Below are 17,305 nucleotides of genomic sequence, written 5' to 3' on the forward strand. Positions count from 1 at the left end.
GTTTCCATCCTTCTGCAGCTCCATTATTAGCTCTGACACCAACATTAGCAGCACCTTTGAAATGGGTTCCCACCTGGCTCATACTGGACCCCTTCCATGTCTTCCTCTCTGTGGAATTGAGTTACAGGCATAGGCAGAATTTTATCCACGGCACTAACTAACTCTATCAAGTGTCTTCAACACTTTAACACCCAACCTATAGGGTAATTTTACCCAAGTGAAAGTGGTATCAAGTACAGCGGAGGTGAATGGATACACAGGCGTCATTGTGAGCGGTTATTATTGGAACTTCTTTATACTGAAGAAATAGCCTGTGACGATGTGGCCTTGAATGGCGACTGCAGTGCAGTCTGCTGTTGCACAACTGATTCATTACTCTGCTACTTTGGGGGTAGTAACGAGTTTATCCTGGGGTCAGGGCCTCACACTTTAGCGCAGGAGATTTGGGGTTTAAGGCTCAAGTACTATGGAGATTAATGCTCAGATGCCTGTTAATTAAATATTAATTCCCTTGCATTTAAAATGTTTTACATTTTATTCAGTTTTAGGTGCTTTTTCTATTTTTTCATCATTTCAGCAAAGCCTTAATATTACTTTTGTTTATGTTTTGTTGTACTGTGAACTGATGATCTGAAACAGGAACAGACTGAAGGACAAATCTGCAGATAATTCACCTTGAGAAGAAAAAAATAAACCTTTGATAAAATGTCATAAATTCCTAACCACGTACTATAAAGAAATGTTTTGAGCGTGAAGCACACTCACACATCCAATAAAAAATGAAGCTCATAAAGAATCATTATCATTTAAATCAAGTACATCAGTCATCTGTGTCAAAATATGATTGCTCTTGCTCCAAATTATATAAAGGACTTATATAAAGGACTCCCTATGTGCCTGGACATTGTCTGAGATCAGTGGATGCTGTTACACTGGTTGTTCCTAGATCCCTGTGGAACTCTGTCTATTGAAATCAGACAGGCTACATCATTAGCATCTTTTAAATCCCTTCTTAAAACTTTCCTTATAGAAAAGTGTTTGTGAATATTAAATATGTTGCTGGAGTTTATCTTCCCACTCTTACTATTTTACAATTTGGCCTTCATTTTGTTCCCCAGTGTTTTTATGTTGTTTGAAAACTGTTTTAGTTTTTAATCTGGTATTTGTTCTCCTGTAAAGCACTTTGTAACCTTGTTAAGCAAAGTGCTACACAAATAAAGTTCATTATTATTATTATTGTTATCATTATTATTATTATTATTATCATTATTATTATTATTATTATATAATTATTTGTTTTGTGTTAATTTAACAGATGGAAGATTTAACAGATATACAGATGTATAAGTCAGAATCAAACCTAACATGACCCTTTCTCAGTGCACTGTTCAGGTCAAGGATGTCACGCCAAGTGCCAAAGGGGACACATAATACAAGCAATGTATCCCACACATGAATAACATACCATTAGGAACACACCGCTCTCTTCGGTGAAGGATATAATTGTAGTAGCTTGAGCAGTTCCCAGTGCACGTCCTCCCTAAACTTGAAAATGAAAATAATACCCTTGAGTTTACTGTCCTATGTTCTAAATCTCTCTTTGGTCTCTGGCAGATCAGACTAATGTACTGAGCTCACCGTGAGTAGTGAGATCAGCAAAGTACATACTTGTTTCTCAGAATGATAAGTTGAAAGTGACTTATTGACCATTTTGGGTCAGTATGACTCCTGGTGTTTGCATAATAGGGACCTGGGAGGGAGGAACTATGTTTAAAATGTGTGTTGTTTTTTAGTTAAAATAATAAAATTCTACTATTTTTGAGAGACTGGAGAAAAATGACTGTATCATGCTTTTGCCTCAATTTCCCATGTGCAAAGATGACATAATTCCATCTGTAGAGCTTGGCTCTCATGTGAGGTCTGATCACGATCTCAGCATGATCGGAAATCTGATGTGCTCGGATGAAGCCAAACATGGTGCTTCCTCCTCCTCCTCCGCCCCCTCCTCTTCCTCCACAGAAATCTCAACTCGAAGCACACTGTCCACTCAGAAATATGGAAATAGCGTGGCAGTGTATGAATGAGAGGAGAACAGAACGCCTCCACAGCCAAGCGGAGGAGTAGAAAGGAAGAGTGGACGTCACAGTAACAGAGAGTGCGTGGGCACAAGAGGAAGAGTGGGAGTGAATGTGTGGGAGGACTTCCAGTACAACTCTCAATCTGTCTTTTCTCTATATTCATCTCAAATATATCACTCGTAATCTTTTAAATAACTCTTTATGTTTCTCTCAGTAGCTTCGTCTTTATTTACAGGCAAATCAGTACTGTCCTGTAACCCTGCACTGGCATCTATACATTCAATGCGCTTTGCAATTAACGCCATCAGCTCCGCCCAGTATTTTCTCTCACCCAGTCTCTTGTTTTGCTGCTACTTGTCCATCTGCTGACGAGACCTCAACAGGGAGGAAGATCCCACTAAAGAGACACTGGCTTATCTCTCACAGGGAGAAACACAAAAAGAAAAGAGAAACAATGTCTTAAGAAAAATATAAAGTCAAAACTGACAACAAACAATTGCCCTTGATCGAATTATCGTACTTCTTCGTCAAACAAAAGAGTTAGATGAGAGGATTGAAACCATCCTCACATTTGTCCATTAAATATAAGGCTACCGTTAGCAGAGTTAGCTTAGCTTAGCATAAAGAATGGAAACAGGGGGAAACAGCTAGCCTGGCTCTGCTAAATATAACAAAATCCGCCAGCCAGCACCTCGAAAACTCACTAATTAACACATTATCTTGTTTGTTTAATCTGTACAAAAGCGAAAGTGTAAAACTGACAAGTTGTGGTTTTTACGGGGGTTTTAGCAGGGACTCCCTAAAGTCTTGTCGTCACTTTGAAGTTGCCAGGCAACCAGTGGAGACTTCAGAAACTCCCTGCTAACTGTTTCCCCCTGCTTAGCTAGGATAACCCGACGCTGGCTGTAGCTTCATATTTAACAGACAGATGTTAAAGTGGTATTGATCTTGTCATCGAACTCTTGGCATGAAAAGCCAATAAGCACATTCCCCAAAATGTTGCTGATGAGGCTATTGAAGCGTATTCATGGATATCTCAGAATTTAAGCTGTAGCAGGAAGCAGCAGCATGGCATTTGGGACAATCATTGTGGTAAAATGACTGGCAGTCAGTACAGAGCGGTCTGCCCGGCCCTTCTGGACCGTGAGTACGATCAGATGGTTGGCATTCATGGACCGTCCGTGTCTAGTACTGGAAACTGAGACTGAGGATGGGACATGGTGTGTGTGGAAGTCAGACAAAAAAGGGAAACCATAGAAACCGTCCATAGAAATGGAGGTGGAACTGCCAGACGGAAGAGAGAGGGCGAGAAGGTCATGAAATACACTGTGTGAGATTACATCCCGTCCCATTGCAACCTGGCTTTGACATCCTGCCTGTCATAACTACACATGCAGATACAAACAGTTGATTAATATGTGGAGAAAGTAGAGCAGTTTGTGGATGTCTGGTGTGCCATAAATTCATTTTTCTGCACAGAGCATCTGTTCTTTGACAAGGGCCTTTCAGACAGGGAGAGCAGCACAGTAGTGTGGATGTATGCATCCTTATTCTTTGCTTTTACATGCATTTCATGTTTGCGGTGTTAAAGAAAAAAGGTACACTCTGTACGGTCCAGTCTTCACACCAATGAGGAATAGTGATTAGGTACTGTTCTTTCAGAGTGCGAGAGGAGGATTGTGGGTGTTGTGTGAACATTAGCAGCTAAGGGTGTGAAGATTCATAGTTAAAATTACATTTTCAGTACAACACAACTTTTCCTGCTTGTAATCAACCAGACATGTCAATAAAGAACGCACATTATTAGTTGAAAATTATCTGTATTGTCGCGTAAGCACAAATATGGAGGACTAAAATATCTCATCCATGACTGACCAGTATTTCAGTCATGATGAACCAAACTGCTGGCAACACTTTCTTCAGCTTTCACAGTATTGTCACATCACAATGTAAATGACCAACTAACGATTATTAAACTATATGTTGAGAAGAAATGCACAATTGATTATGCGTGACACTGCCATTTGTCTTAATGTCACTTCATCGTGTAAAGGGTTGGGGGAGAGCTCTTGGCTCACTGCACAGTGTGCATCGGCTGTGTTTAGAAAGACTACACCGTAGCTTACATTCTAATTTACACAGCAGACACATCCATAACAGCATATCATACTTAGTAAATAACCTTTTACCATGTTTCATGCTAAATTACCTCAGTTAATATTATACGCTGGATGCAGGAATCTCTCACCGACTTGGCTGCTTCATTTACATTCTGAATGAACTCATCACTTACCTCAAGCACCATTAACAATTTGCTCCTGCTAAAAGAAGCCAAATTACAACAGAAGAAAGGGCCCCGCATGCTGAAGCTAACCAGCTACATCTACTAACGCTGAGAATGCTCAGCAACTAAGTGGATGGTGACGAAATAAAAGACCAAAAAAGTGGGTAAAATACAACCATTTCACAGGCCGCACTGAACTTCAGAGTAGAGCTATGCATACTGCATATAATCAATTGTGCCCTATGTGAGTTGTGCCCCTGGTTATCTGATGACATTGTCTACAATGTTGTTTGCTCTTTTAGAAAACTGGATTGTTGATTTTCTCTGCAGCTGCTGAATTATTGAACAAAGCTATCATCACACCAGCAGACCAAGTATTTACAGTACTATTAGGGTTGTTGTGGTGTTAATGGGCCCTTCCATTAGCCTGTGTGAAGGCCAGAGTAACACCTGCATCAACAAAAACACACGCACATGTACACACACGCTCACAGACACAAGTGCAGTCACTCAGTTGTTGTGGGGGGTGTGGGGGGGCCCTCATGGGAGTTACTTGTTTTTCAGCAGTGGTCTGAACACGTCAGAAAATGTGCTTACACCATGGCAACACATGCTGGCTCAACAGTATTACGGAGCGTGGCTGTCCTTCAATCTCTCAGGAGACTCCAGATTAAACATACAATCACATACATGGAGCCCTATGGCGACAGCTTGTGTGAAGGATGTAACGGACCTCTCAAGACTTTCTTGGTCACCTTGTGTTTGTGCACGCATATGTGTTTCCAACCATTTATATTTGTGCCTCATATGTGCCAGGAGTCTTTTCCATCATCGTGGGCAATGAGGGGAAACCTATAAAGAGTGAACTGTAACCGTGAACCCCTCCAGAGAGATAAGGGACGCCTTTGACCTTTCACTACTGCGCTCTGGAAACTTCCATGTTTACAGTCTCCATCACTGACTCCTCTATCAGCTGACAAACTGTTACGTAAAGCAACATAGTGGCAACAACATGGTTTGCCAGTATTTGATTAACTCGCTGACCCAGTCACCCATATCACTTCACTCTCACACACGCACAAACACACACCTGCTCCTAATGAAGACTTTTTTTCTCTTACTACCTACAGCAAGTTCTTCAAACAATAATCTGCACATTCACAAACACTACACGTCACTTTTTTATTTAAATTCACTCAAGAGCTACTTGAAAATTAATTAAACTGGCCCTTCGCTTACTGTTACATCTCTCAAGCTTTCCATTATAGTACTACATGTATGCGGTTATAATAATAGCGATGGCTGATTTACATTACAAATTCATGGCATTTTTTAAAACAACAGGTCTTTGATTTAATTCCGAACTAAACAAAAGCCGTCTTGTCATTTCGAGTAACTAATGTTGATTTTGTTGGCTGCAATGATGACTGACACCAGCAAATTTGATCTGCTGTAGTAATCTAGCTAATGTTTGACTTTTTATTGTTTCGTTTTATGTTTTTGTTTCGTCGAATGAGAACCCTGCAATAGGGTATTCAGTATACACCTGATGGCTACATACATGATAAAATGCTAAAAGACTGAGGTTAACGCTACTTGGCCAAAAGTTAGCATCCTTACCTGTTGATTTATGTGGAAACCCTAGTATTATAACACAGTATTATAGACAAAAATGTAATCAAAATGTTATCCGTTCTAACATAACCCTATTTGGATGCTTCCTACACAGTAGAAAAACTTTCTGTATTTTCAAAAAGAATTTTTCACTTTTACAAGAGAAAATACTTTGTTGTTTAGGAAATGTAAAGCTATCTTGGGTAACAAGTTTGTCTGTGGGTGCTGGAATGTAAATGTCCCCAAACCAAATAAAGTGAAGGACACAAGCGCTAACATTAACGCAAACTCTGATATAGCAGTATCCAGGACCAGCTCCCACATGGTGAATGCGTCAGTCCTAAATTAAGCTTTACGTAATGCAAACTGTAACCCCACAAAGTTAGCTGATGCTATGCTGTTTGGCTTGGATGTAATGCTAGGTTAATACTTAAATGCTGTGGTTTTACATATTTTTTTGTCTCCTCCTGCTGGCAGATATTTGTTCATGTCTGTCTTTCTGTTTGTTTCCATTTCTGTCCTTTGTCACAGTCTCTGTCATCAGGTCTTCTGTGATCTTATTGTGGACATATTAACATATTAAGGTCAGGCTTATCATCCTAATCATCTCCTATTTTTTCTCTGTTATAAATGGAGGTGTGGAGGAGACGTCTGATCCTTTAATCTTAATTAGAGCATCATATTATTTTATGAAGCAAGACTCAGCTTTGCTGTTGCCAGTGCATGTGAGGCCTGATTATTAGCTGGGAGCCTTTCCTGACTGAAAGTTCCCAAATGATCTGAATTAATGCTGACAGACCCATGCTGTGTCTAGTCTGTATCTATTAAAGGTTGACAGTGTGTAACTAAAGAAAAGGCATTGCTGCTGATGAAGACAAGTGAAACCGTGAAAGCCAGAGGTAAATCCTCTTATTTCAGTACCGTCACACATGAAAGCTTAGATCGTCAACCACCCAATTTCTTGCATATCAAAGCTCCTCTCGCACACTATCGCTGTGAAGGCCTATCTCAGGAGGCCGCAACCTGCAAGACCACTATTTCTCAGATCCCAAAGGCCTCCAAATGCAAATGTATTTCTAATGACTCTCCCCCTATATGTCCTTTCAACGTATAATTTATTCTGTACACAAGGGCAGCCATGCGTTGACCAAATGCCTCGCCTCTATACCATGCTTCTGAAGGTTTTAATCATCTTTCACACATAGCTTTTCCACTGCCATTGGTCCTTTGATTATTCTCGGTTGGAATTTAATGTCATATAGGGTATGAACATCTTTAGCAAATTCATGCGGATTGAACTCACTTCTAAGTCTACTAATCACATGCATACACTGTTTACTGTACAGTATGTGCAAATACATTCCATCCCCCACATACACATGAACATATACAATATACAAACATACACCCGTGTGCTCCTGCACAGTAACACAGTGTTTGTACCTATAAGGTATTCATTAACCAGTCCTCACTCTTGCTGTCTTGTTGAAACCCCATTAAACAGAGAATGGAACGGGTGAAATGTTGGTATGTAAATGTATGTAAATGAAGAGCTCTGTTACAGCGTCAGTCACACTGACTGGCGACATGTATTTTCAGTGGAGAAGAAGAAAGCCTCAGTGCCAGTGGTCCTCAGGCTCCCTGCTCCCTCAAGTCAAGACCCTCAGACGGGGGTTTCATCGTTCAGTGCGCTCCTCTCTTAATTCTCTAACAAAATCATTATATCTGAAATTTGGAATTGTGCTTAATGTATGCACAATTAGACCCTGTCTCAAATCAATTATCTTCATCTAAATTAAACCAGGGATTCATTATTGAGTTAATGATCGATATCTTAATGCTTCCCTATACCTCGTTCCTATTTGCCACACTGCTGGGTGGATAATGTGTTTAAAAAGTATTTAAAAAACATATAAAATCATTGCCCAGTCATCTTGTACATGAGTTATTTACTCTTGGAATAAAGTGTGTTGAAGAGAGTGTATTTAAGGAAAAAGATGGCAATGTTTTATTTTTTTGTAGTTGTCAACAAATCAAATGAAAAGACATAAACCTTAAGGGGCGCGTTAGTCCGTGTCTAAATACTTTACGACAACGCTACCCTGTCTGTGGCTCTTAACCCAAAGCCCATTCATTCATTCACACATGTCACAAATATATACTTTGACTTGAGTTTCTTTGGCAGCTGGGCACGCAGTTTGTAGCAAACATTACTTTAACAGGAATAAACAGCGTATTTGTTGGAAACTGTTTTCATCTGCATATTTGGTGCTCTAGTGAGTATTTGCGACAACAATGCTGTTTATGTGAGAACAACTCAAAATAAACTACAGAGCCCATGTTAAAAAATGAGGAACATGACAACACTGATGCTCATTTATATGTTCTTAGAGGTTTTGGATAACAATGGAGGTGTATGGCACAGAGGAATAAGATACTGGATATCAGGCTTCGTCTGCACAAACAATACTTGATAGTAGGATCAGTTCATTGTAGGTTTTGGTGTAAATGGGTAAATGGGTATTTGGCTACAGTTGACGATGGCTCGGTGTGCGAAGATGTTTCGTTCCAATATTGTTGATTCAGGATGCAGACAATCGTAGTTGTCTGTCCCACAGGGGGTGTCCAGTGCCTGAGGAGGACGTTTCCTGTGTTTTCTGGCAATCAGTCCACCTCCTCACATCCTCCCACCCCCGTGGTTGCCAAAACCACTCCACTGCTCCTCTAGCCACTACCCACACAGCCAGCCTCTGACTGATGAATGTGCAAGCAGACAGAGTATTTTACCCTACTACATAATACACATGCAATCTTCTGGGATCTCCACCCACCACCAGTGCAAACATGTTTAAAGAAATACGCCACTGAATCTTGCAGACTATATGAAGATAACCTACAAGCTTTTTTCTCTATATGGAGAGTCTGGGTTCAAGCAAAGCTGTCTGATTCACCGTAAAAGAGGAAGATGGACGCAGATCATTCTGAAATGTTAAATATTTCAGAGCTGCAGGCCTCTGACCAATAGAAGAGAGGGAGGAGAAGAGAGAGAGGATGGGGGAGGAGGACTGAAAGTGAGAAAGATGACGAAGGAGAGGAGAGAATAATATATAAAACTCCATTCTTATAATTTCAGTGTAGACATTATATATTCATAATCAACCATTATGTGTGTGTGTGTGTGTGTGTGTGTGTGTGCGTGTGCGTGCAGTGCAGCCAGTGATCATACATATTACCTATCACTTACACTTTAATTGCACATGACCAAGAGGGGGTGGACTCATATCGATATTTCTAATAATACATTAAAGCAAATATTCTCGTTTTTCAAATTATTTGCTTGAACGCTCTCTCTGGAGTGTTGGATGATTGTATATAGTATGTCCATAAGTGGGCCAGGGATATTCTATTATGACTGATCCTTTCATTAGCAGAGCCTGTGTGAATGCGTGGACTTGTCTGTGTATGTGTGTGTATGTTCATCTGTGTCCCTCTGTCTCCATATAGATTTTCATTACAACCCCTATCAATGTCCAATTTATTAGATATTTCATGTCTCAACTCATAACATGTTGCACTTCAAAAATATGCCATTACGGTGCTGTTGTTGTTGTGTGTGTGTGTGTGAGGGGCATCCAACAAATTATTTGCTGTCATCGTGTATACAGTGCTGAAGAATGAGAAAATACTGGAAATCATAGGTGAGACTGAAAAAGAAATTACAGTGAGAGCTAAATGTTACATTATGATCACATTTTGTGATCTACTTCAGAAGACATTTAAGTGTGAATTCTAAATTGCTGAACAAATACAGTAATGCAATTGCACTACTGGATGTGATGAGGATGTTATTAAAGCTGTATATTAGGTGAGCTAATAACCTGCTAATGGCATCATTACAAAACAAATAAATACAAAGGCTGATTTTAGATAAACATGCAAAGAACCATACTTCATAATCACAATAAAACAGGAGCTTTTGTGAGCTGGTTTAACATGTTTATACACAAAGCAATAATTGTGCTCCTTGTCGCTGGTGAGTGTCTTTTCGTTGGGGGGAAGCCCTCTTTGACCTGAGGGAGTGTCATCTTCTCATTTGTGGCAAAGAGTCATCAACATCTAATTTAAACACTTGATTGGCTAATTACACTACATGCATAATTTAACTTTGTGGCCTCTCTTGCTCTCTTTTCTGTCTTCATTAAGATTTGCACCACACACACACAGACACACACACACCTGAACACATGCATGCTGGAATTTACAGCACTGAAACAGCATCATCTCACATATTGATACTGTAGCACCATTATAGGAATTATAACACACACACACACACACACACACACACAGACACATATATATATATACACATAGCTTGCTGAGAGAGGTAGTTACATTGCCCCTATAATACTTTAGACCTGGTCCAGTTTAAAGACTAAATAAAAAGGGGCGGATGCTTACAGACACACATTTTTTAAAGGAGCCCTTCAATTAGATTTTGTTAGTAGCATGCAATGGTCAAAATTCGTTATTTTGACCAAAGTTATAATTCAATAATATTGCCTACTGTCTGTCATCCTTACCGTGACCCTGAGTTTGGTCCTGAGGTGAGGACTACTAGGAGGAACAAACTTTGTTTGGTGGTGACCGCAGTCGCACCTCTTTATGCAAATCTCTGTTTCCTGTCACCTGTTTGTGCCATCTTTATTCATCTTTCTCCCAAAAGCTGAGATCATCCTTAACCAGTGTTGAGTTTATCTTACCAGGTTGCCAGTGTGTCTCTTTTAAGCAAGCTGCCCTGGTCAAGGTCAAAACTGTGGTATTTGTGTTTTTTGTTTTTTTTAAAACATCCTGTGGTACAGGCAAACACAACATGCACAGACTTTCATTCAGTCAGTGCTTAACTTGTGGCTGTCACAGAAAGCAGCTGCTCAGGCATGTAATCCATGTGGAACAATGCACTAACCTTTCAGTGTTCCTCATTTTTGTTTATGTTTTTATGTCTGTCCATGTCTGCCTGATTTATAAAAAACTGGCACATGGTAAAGGAGTAGTGGGAAGATGAGAAATATGCCCTCTGATGTGCTCCTTAACAGTGAGACCAGGAACATAGTTTCCTGTGAGTCTTTCAGATCTTGTGTCCTGTACCAATTTATTTATTCAGATTGTTTCCACAGAAAGTTAAGGTGGATTCTAGTTCACTTCTGGAAGGGAAATGCATATCAAATGTGTCTCAAGTGACCATTGGTAATTGGATTTTTCTTCCCTGCTCCCACTTGATTTCATCTGTGGGAAACTGGGAACGTTGCTGCTAAAGAGAAAAAAAAATACACATCTGCTTTGAGCCATTTAGCTACAGAAGAAGTTTGTTGGTACCTTATCTTTGATATGGACTTCAAAAACACGAACACAGAGTTGTGAGACTATCGACTGTGTCGGGCGGTTTGTCAGATGCAGGTTTAAGCACACTACAACACTATACAGTGCTCAACCAAATTTTTATATGGGGGCTGGTGCCACCCCAGGCCCTTATTTAGACACACCCTTGAACACGTTACTGTCTACTTTTAGGTACAATCACAGCTGTATGCACATCTGTCCTCCGGTCCGAACACCCAAGATGCATTTTAGTGCAAATTGTAAATGCCTTTGTCGTTTTCACAGATTTAAATCTCAATATTGTAGAATGTACTTGTTCATCACCAGAAATCATTCATTATGGTTTTGTTTTTTTATACCTGGCTGATTTTTCTTATTGTGTTTTAACGTATATTATTATACTTCAGGATCTTGCTGTATCGTACATTTTTATATTTTACAAATGTTTATGCATTCAGGTATCCCTTGAAACTCTTGAAAATCTCAGGCTCAATGGGGCTTACCCTTTTTAAATAAAGGTTTACATTCCAGTGCTCCTTGTTTTGCCTCTACTACGAGTTACATTGTTTGTTAATCTGTGGCGGGTATTTCTGCTCAGCTGAGGTATTTATGAAGAAACGCTGGAATGTAGAGGAAAAACAGGGAGAAGCCAGACATGTTACACGAGAAAATGTTGTTCTCTACATTATTTACCTCGTTTAACCTCCACTGGCATAATTTTGGTTTACTTATCAGTACCAGATGCTCAAAAGCACAAAACAGTATTGAGCACTGCTGCATTTGCTTGTGTGTGTGTGTGTGTGTGTGAGTGTGTGTGTGTGTGTGTGTGTGTGTGTGTGTGTGTGTGTGCATGTGTTTGTGTGAGAAACAACACACAGAGAACAAGAGAAAGACAGAAAGTGTGATTTGGAGGAGGGAATAAATATTAGATCAGCGGGTCAATTGAGGCACAGCAAAAATCAATGTATGCTTAAACTACACACACACACACACACACACACACACGCACACGCGCGCACACACACACGCGCGCACACGCACGCACACGCACGCACACGCACACACACACACACACACACACACACACACACACACACACACACAAACAAGCAGGGTAACTTCCTACACACTCCTACTTCCTACTTCAGTTCCAATTTAAATACTGTAGATGCCACCTACCTTCCTTTGGACTGTGTGATTAACTCCAAGGAACAACAGCTGCACACTGAAAAACACAACTATCACTGCCATGATCGAAACCATGCAGACAATTTACCCTATAATCAATAAGCTGCCATAAATTATTAGTCATTAGGAGACCATCTCGAGTCCTGTGATAGCCTCAGATGTCCAAATGTAAACTGTTGTTTTTAAAATGTTTACTATAAAGTCTTTCTTCTCAAACATAGACACACTTGAGATTCAGCCGCAGAGAGGTGGCTCATGTATCATTGTCATTTATATCAAACCACGTGACTCCAGATAATGCATAATTATGACAAATGACTGATGATGGTATTATGGAGTCTGAATATCATATGCATTCATATCCGTTTAATCAAAGCTACAGAGGGCTAAAATTTCAGATGGCAGGCTGCTGTTACATCTCTCTGTGTGGCCAGGAGAGTCATCTGTTGGGGGAAGATGTGCTCATGAATAAATATGTTGTCTGTGGATGTCTTCAGCCTACATAAGCGTATTATCATTGGTTCCTCTTCTGGTCAAATAAGCACGCTGAGGATGCGTCCACCTGATATGTCTCCTGTCCCTTCTAATGAGCATATCAAATAAATATCTGTCTCAGTGACCTGTGAAATGAGAAAACCCCCAGTCATTTTCAATGTCTGTACAACAAATTATTAAAAAGAGGTGGTGACATTATGAGGAGATAAGGCAACGAGAACAGTAAAGAGTGAATTTTTCACAGTGGAGGAGATCTTAGTAAAATGGCATGGCTAAAAAACATTGCTGCAGCGCCACAGTTGTTCATCAAATGTGCACAACCATTATTACACAATGTAGGTGGTGCGCTGAATACAACCTAGTAACCACTATAATTGACTTTCTAGTACCACTCTACACAACCGTGCATACCCTGTGTCCAATTTGCAGATTAATCAAAAATAGATTATGTCCATTCCACTGAGTTGGTTAACTGAAGTAATCAAAAGTGTAATCACTTGTGCTGTGGCTCAATACAGGCGCGTGCTGTCGTGTCCAATAATACAAAGATCTCCATCGGCACATGCTGTCCTTCCTCCAGGTCGGCACCTCCTGCGATCAATCAGCACAAAAATTAACTAGAAGAGAATTTTCAATTTCACGTTTGGTGTATTGATTAGAGAATCGAGTCAATTATGGGTGACAACACGAGATTGAACGGAGCAATCCATATTGTATGTGCTCAAGAGTACAGAAAACAGCCTCCATTATCATTACCTGGTTACGATATTGGGTTTAAGAAATTATAGGGTTAGGAGGGAACGATGTTTAGATGTTCAAAAAAATTAAATACGGCACAGTGACGTAATGCTTCCTCCTATGCAAATACAGCACTGACGGATATAACAGAGTGACGTCACTGATTGTTATATATCCAGCCATGTTTTCAACATTGTGCAGTTTTAACCCTTGTGTTTTGCTATCATTAGCTTTACTACCTCATTGTTTGCTGTAGGCTAGCTGTGTGTTAAAATATTAATCATAATTGCAAAACCTTTCAATGTTTTTGCGTATTTGTTTTAATTTTCTTACACATTATATGGGTTATGTGTACAAAATATATTAATTTTGTTTGCCAAAAATTCATTCACGGACAAAATGTACAGTATGTTATCCTGTAGTGATGTTACTTATATTTGGGGTCAGTTAGACAATGTTAACCATGTTTTACAGCTGGAGTCATTCTCTGGAGCTGACTTCTGAATTTTTACAAGCAATTCTCATAAAATTAGTAAAAGTAATTAAGTACCAAGCTGATAAAACAATGTTAAGAAAGTTGTTTGAGGCACAGGGTCTCCAGGACCCCTAACAGAACATTAGGGTTAAGTGAATAAAAGGTTGATCTATCCACACACAAAAATATCCACTGCTCAGATAATAAATAACAACAGGATGATATTCAGATCCAAAACATCAAAACAACACTGCTACAACAATATGAATCAGACACCCCAGGCTTCGGCTATAATCTGATTTGCCTTTGACTAATGAGATGAGGCAGAGGTTGGGTGAAGAGTGTGTGCGATGTTTGGATGCCAACAATACATGTTTGTGCTGTTCATTTGATGGGGGCCTTACGTGGCAGTGAATGGAGTATGACGGAGCCTAATCTTTACCCCCCTACTGCTTGTCCTTAATCTTATCTCATCAGATCAGCTATTCTAATCTGCTTTATGAAAGCTTATGAAACTAATCGTTGCGCACAGTGACAGTGCACTGGGTGACTGAGACATTATGTGCTTGTGACTCAGCAAATGGGGCAAGTGAGGCTGTTTGTTTTTGAAGGCCAGCCTTAAGAGCCTAAATGAGATTAAGTCTTCAAAAGCTACAGGGTACTGAGTGAATTTTGACAATCTATTCTACTTTGTTCATTTAACCCTATTTGATTGTTTGCTCACCTTTAAAATTCTAGCATTAACATGGCTTGCACCAGAAAAGGAAATAAATCCAGAGAGTAAGGAGGACCAATCTGTTCTTAAGAGGATGCACCCTTGAAGTCACACCCCTGTCCTTCCCTAAATAAATAAACCTATAAAGACCTAATGGGTTCATACCAGGAGACGATGAGAGGGCCCATTTAAAGCCTTGTAAATCAGCTTCATCTGGCTGTTTAATTAACTTGTAAATTAATGCACCATGCTGTGTAAATTGGAGGGTGATAAATATTCATGTAGTTACCTAAGAAAAGGGCAAGGACGTATCACAGACACAACCAGATTGGGTTTGCAAGCCGCACAGTTTATGGGACAATCGCCCACCTTATTGGTATTTTATAGACAGCTGATTTGCATTTCTTATGCTTCATGGGTTATGCAAAAAGAAAGAGTCACTTCTTCTGCCCCTGCTTTCACTTCCCACCCCCACTCAGTTTTTGTTTATCTTGCCAGTGTCAGGTCACAGTATTATACAAGGCGAGCTGTCGTGGATTTCAAATGCTTCCTACAGGGACAGTCTATTCATAATTTGTCAGAGTTTTAAGCCACTACAGATACAGTACACGTTACATAAAGCAGCACATTCACAATATAGTAATTCTGCAGTAGTTGTTTGGCATCAGAGAGTGTGAAGGTTCAGATCCAAGCCCATGTCTGTCATGTAGAAACATAATATCAACAGACAGGGAACCCTCCTTATCCTACAGGGAGATATCTGAGCCTCTGGGGTTTAGGCAGCCAGCTCTGCTACATCTATTTATATCAATATGCCTTCATAGCACTTTAGGCAAGGCTGAGGTACAGTCGCTCAAATAATGAAAAGAAAACAACCACACAGAACACAAAATCTGCTCATCACGGCCCGTGGCGCAGACCAAATCTGAAAGCTAAAGGTTATTTCAGGGACGGATCACAAGAGGTTGTTTCCTGATTTGATTCTTTTTTTCCTGGTGGCAGTAGTCAAATCATTGCTTCTGGTGGCGTAATTGACCTGCACGGGGCATCGTAACTGACCTTGCTGCTGAGGACAGAGGTGGTTTGGTGCTGAGCCAGCACTGTGAGATCTGAAGGAAAATGGGGATATAAGGTGGGGGTGTGGTATGTGTGTGTGTGTGTGTGTGTGTGTGTGTGTGTGTGAGGTTTTGATAGTCTACAACATGTTATCATCATGGGACATTTCAAATGTTTAAAAGTGACTGATTATTGACAGCTAATGTTCTCTGAGTGGCACTGGGGATGTGGATTAATCCCCACTTAATCACAGCTCAGGATTAAGTTTGATTTCTAAGGCTGCCTCTGTTCACTGTGTCTACATTTGAGCTGCACACATAACTGTCAGGACACACCAAGCACCCTGTTTTCGCCAGAAACAGCACCATCCCTCTGTTGGGAGGGATGAGATGAGTCTCATTCCCTCAGGAAGTAAAAGTCAGCTACACACTCTCATCACCACCACACCGCGGTGTCCAGCTGGCTCCCGCATTTCATCATTACGCACATTACCAGCCACTGACGCATCAAGATCAGGAGAATTTTTTGCGTCATCATGATCACTGATTTATTTATTTTTTTAATATAACCTTATATGGGTCATTCCTCTGTTTTTCTGAAAGGGGGGCGGGGTATATGATTTTGTAGATCAAGCTTTAACCTACTGTCATCTTTAATATATAATATTGGGGCATTTGATGTTTCTGAATGGAAAGACAAGTATACAGATAAAGCAGTCGGAAACGGGCTGTAACGGAGCAGCTATCCTGGGAGCTCCAGGCAAACATGAATAAAGCAGTAGGCGACCGCGTTACGCAATAAAACACACTGCACTGTATCTGCTCTTCTTGTACTAGTTGTTTATGATAAACACTTCGAGGCGTCCTCTGAAGACTGAGATATGAAGAGTGGCTGGAAGATCCCGTTTGAGCCGTGAATGTGTTCCGGCTGGGCGACGCAGAGGGAATATTAAATTCCTGTGACAGAGCTGCAGTCTCGACCAGGTGATGCTTGTTTACCAGTTGGAAAGGAGGACTGGAAGCACTCCCCCTACAGACACGTTTAAACATGGTCAAGGGTTTGTGAAAAACACTGGGAGTAAGAGTATGCCCTGGGAATAAAACAGTATAATCAAGAGGAAATAAACTTCTACAAATGATTCATTAAGCTTTGCTCCTTTACTCATCGCATATAGTAATATATTCAGGTTGCTATTTCTTCTAATGGGTTTTATAATCCACCTCGACCCCCTTAAATGACGCAAATGTAGGCTTTATAGGTCAGGAAAATCTAGCTTGGTATAT

Source organism: Enoplosus armatus, chromosome 11 (assembly GCF_043641665.1).
Source record: "Enoplosus armatus isolate fEnoArm2 chromosome 11, fEnoArm2.hap1, whole genome shotgun sequence".
NCBI lineage: Eukaryota > Metazoa > Chordata > Actinopteri > Centrarchiformes > Enoplosidae > Enoplosus > Enoplosus armatus.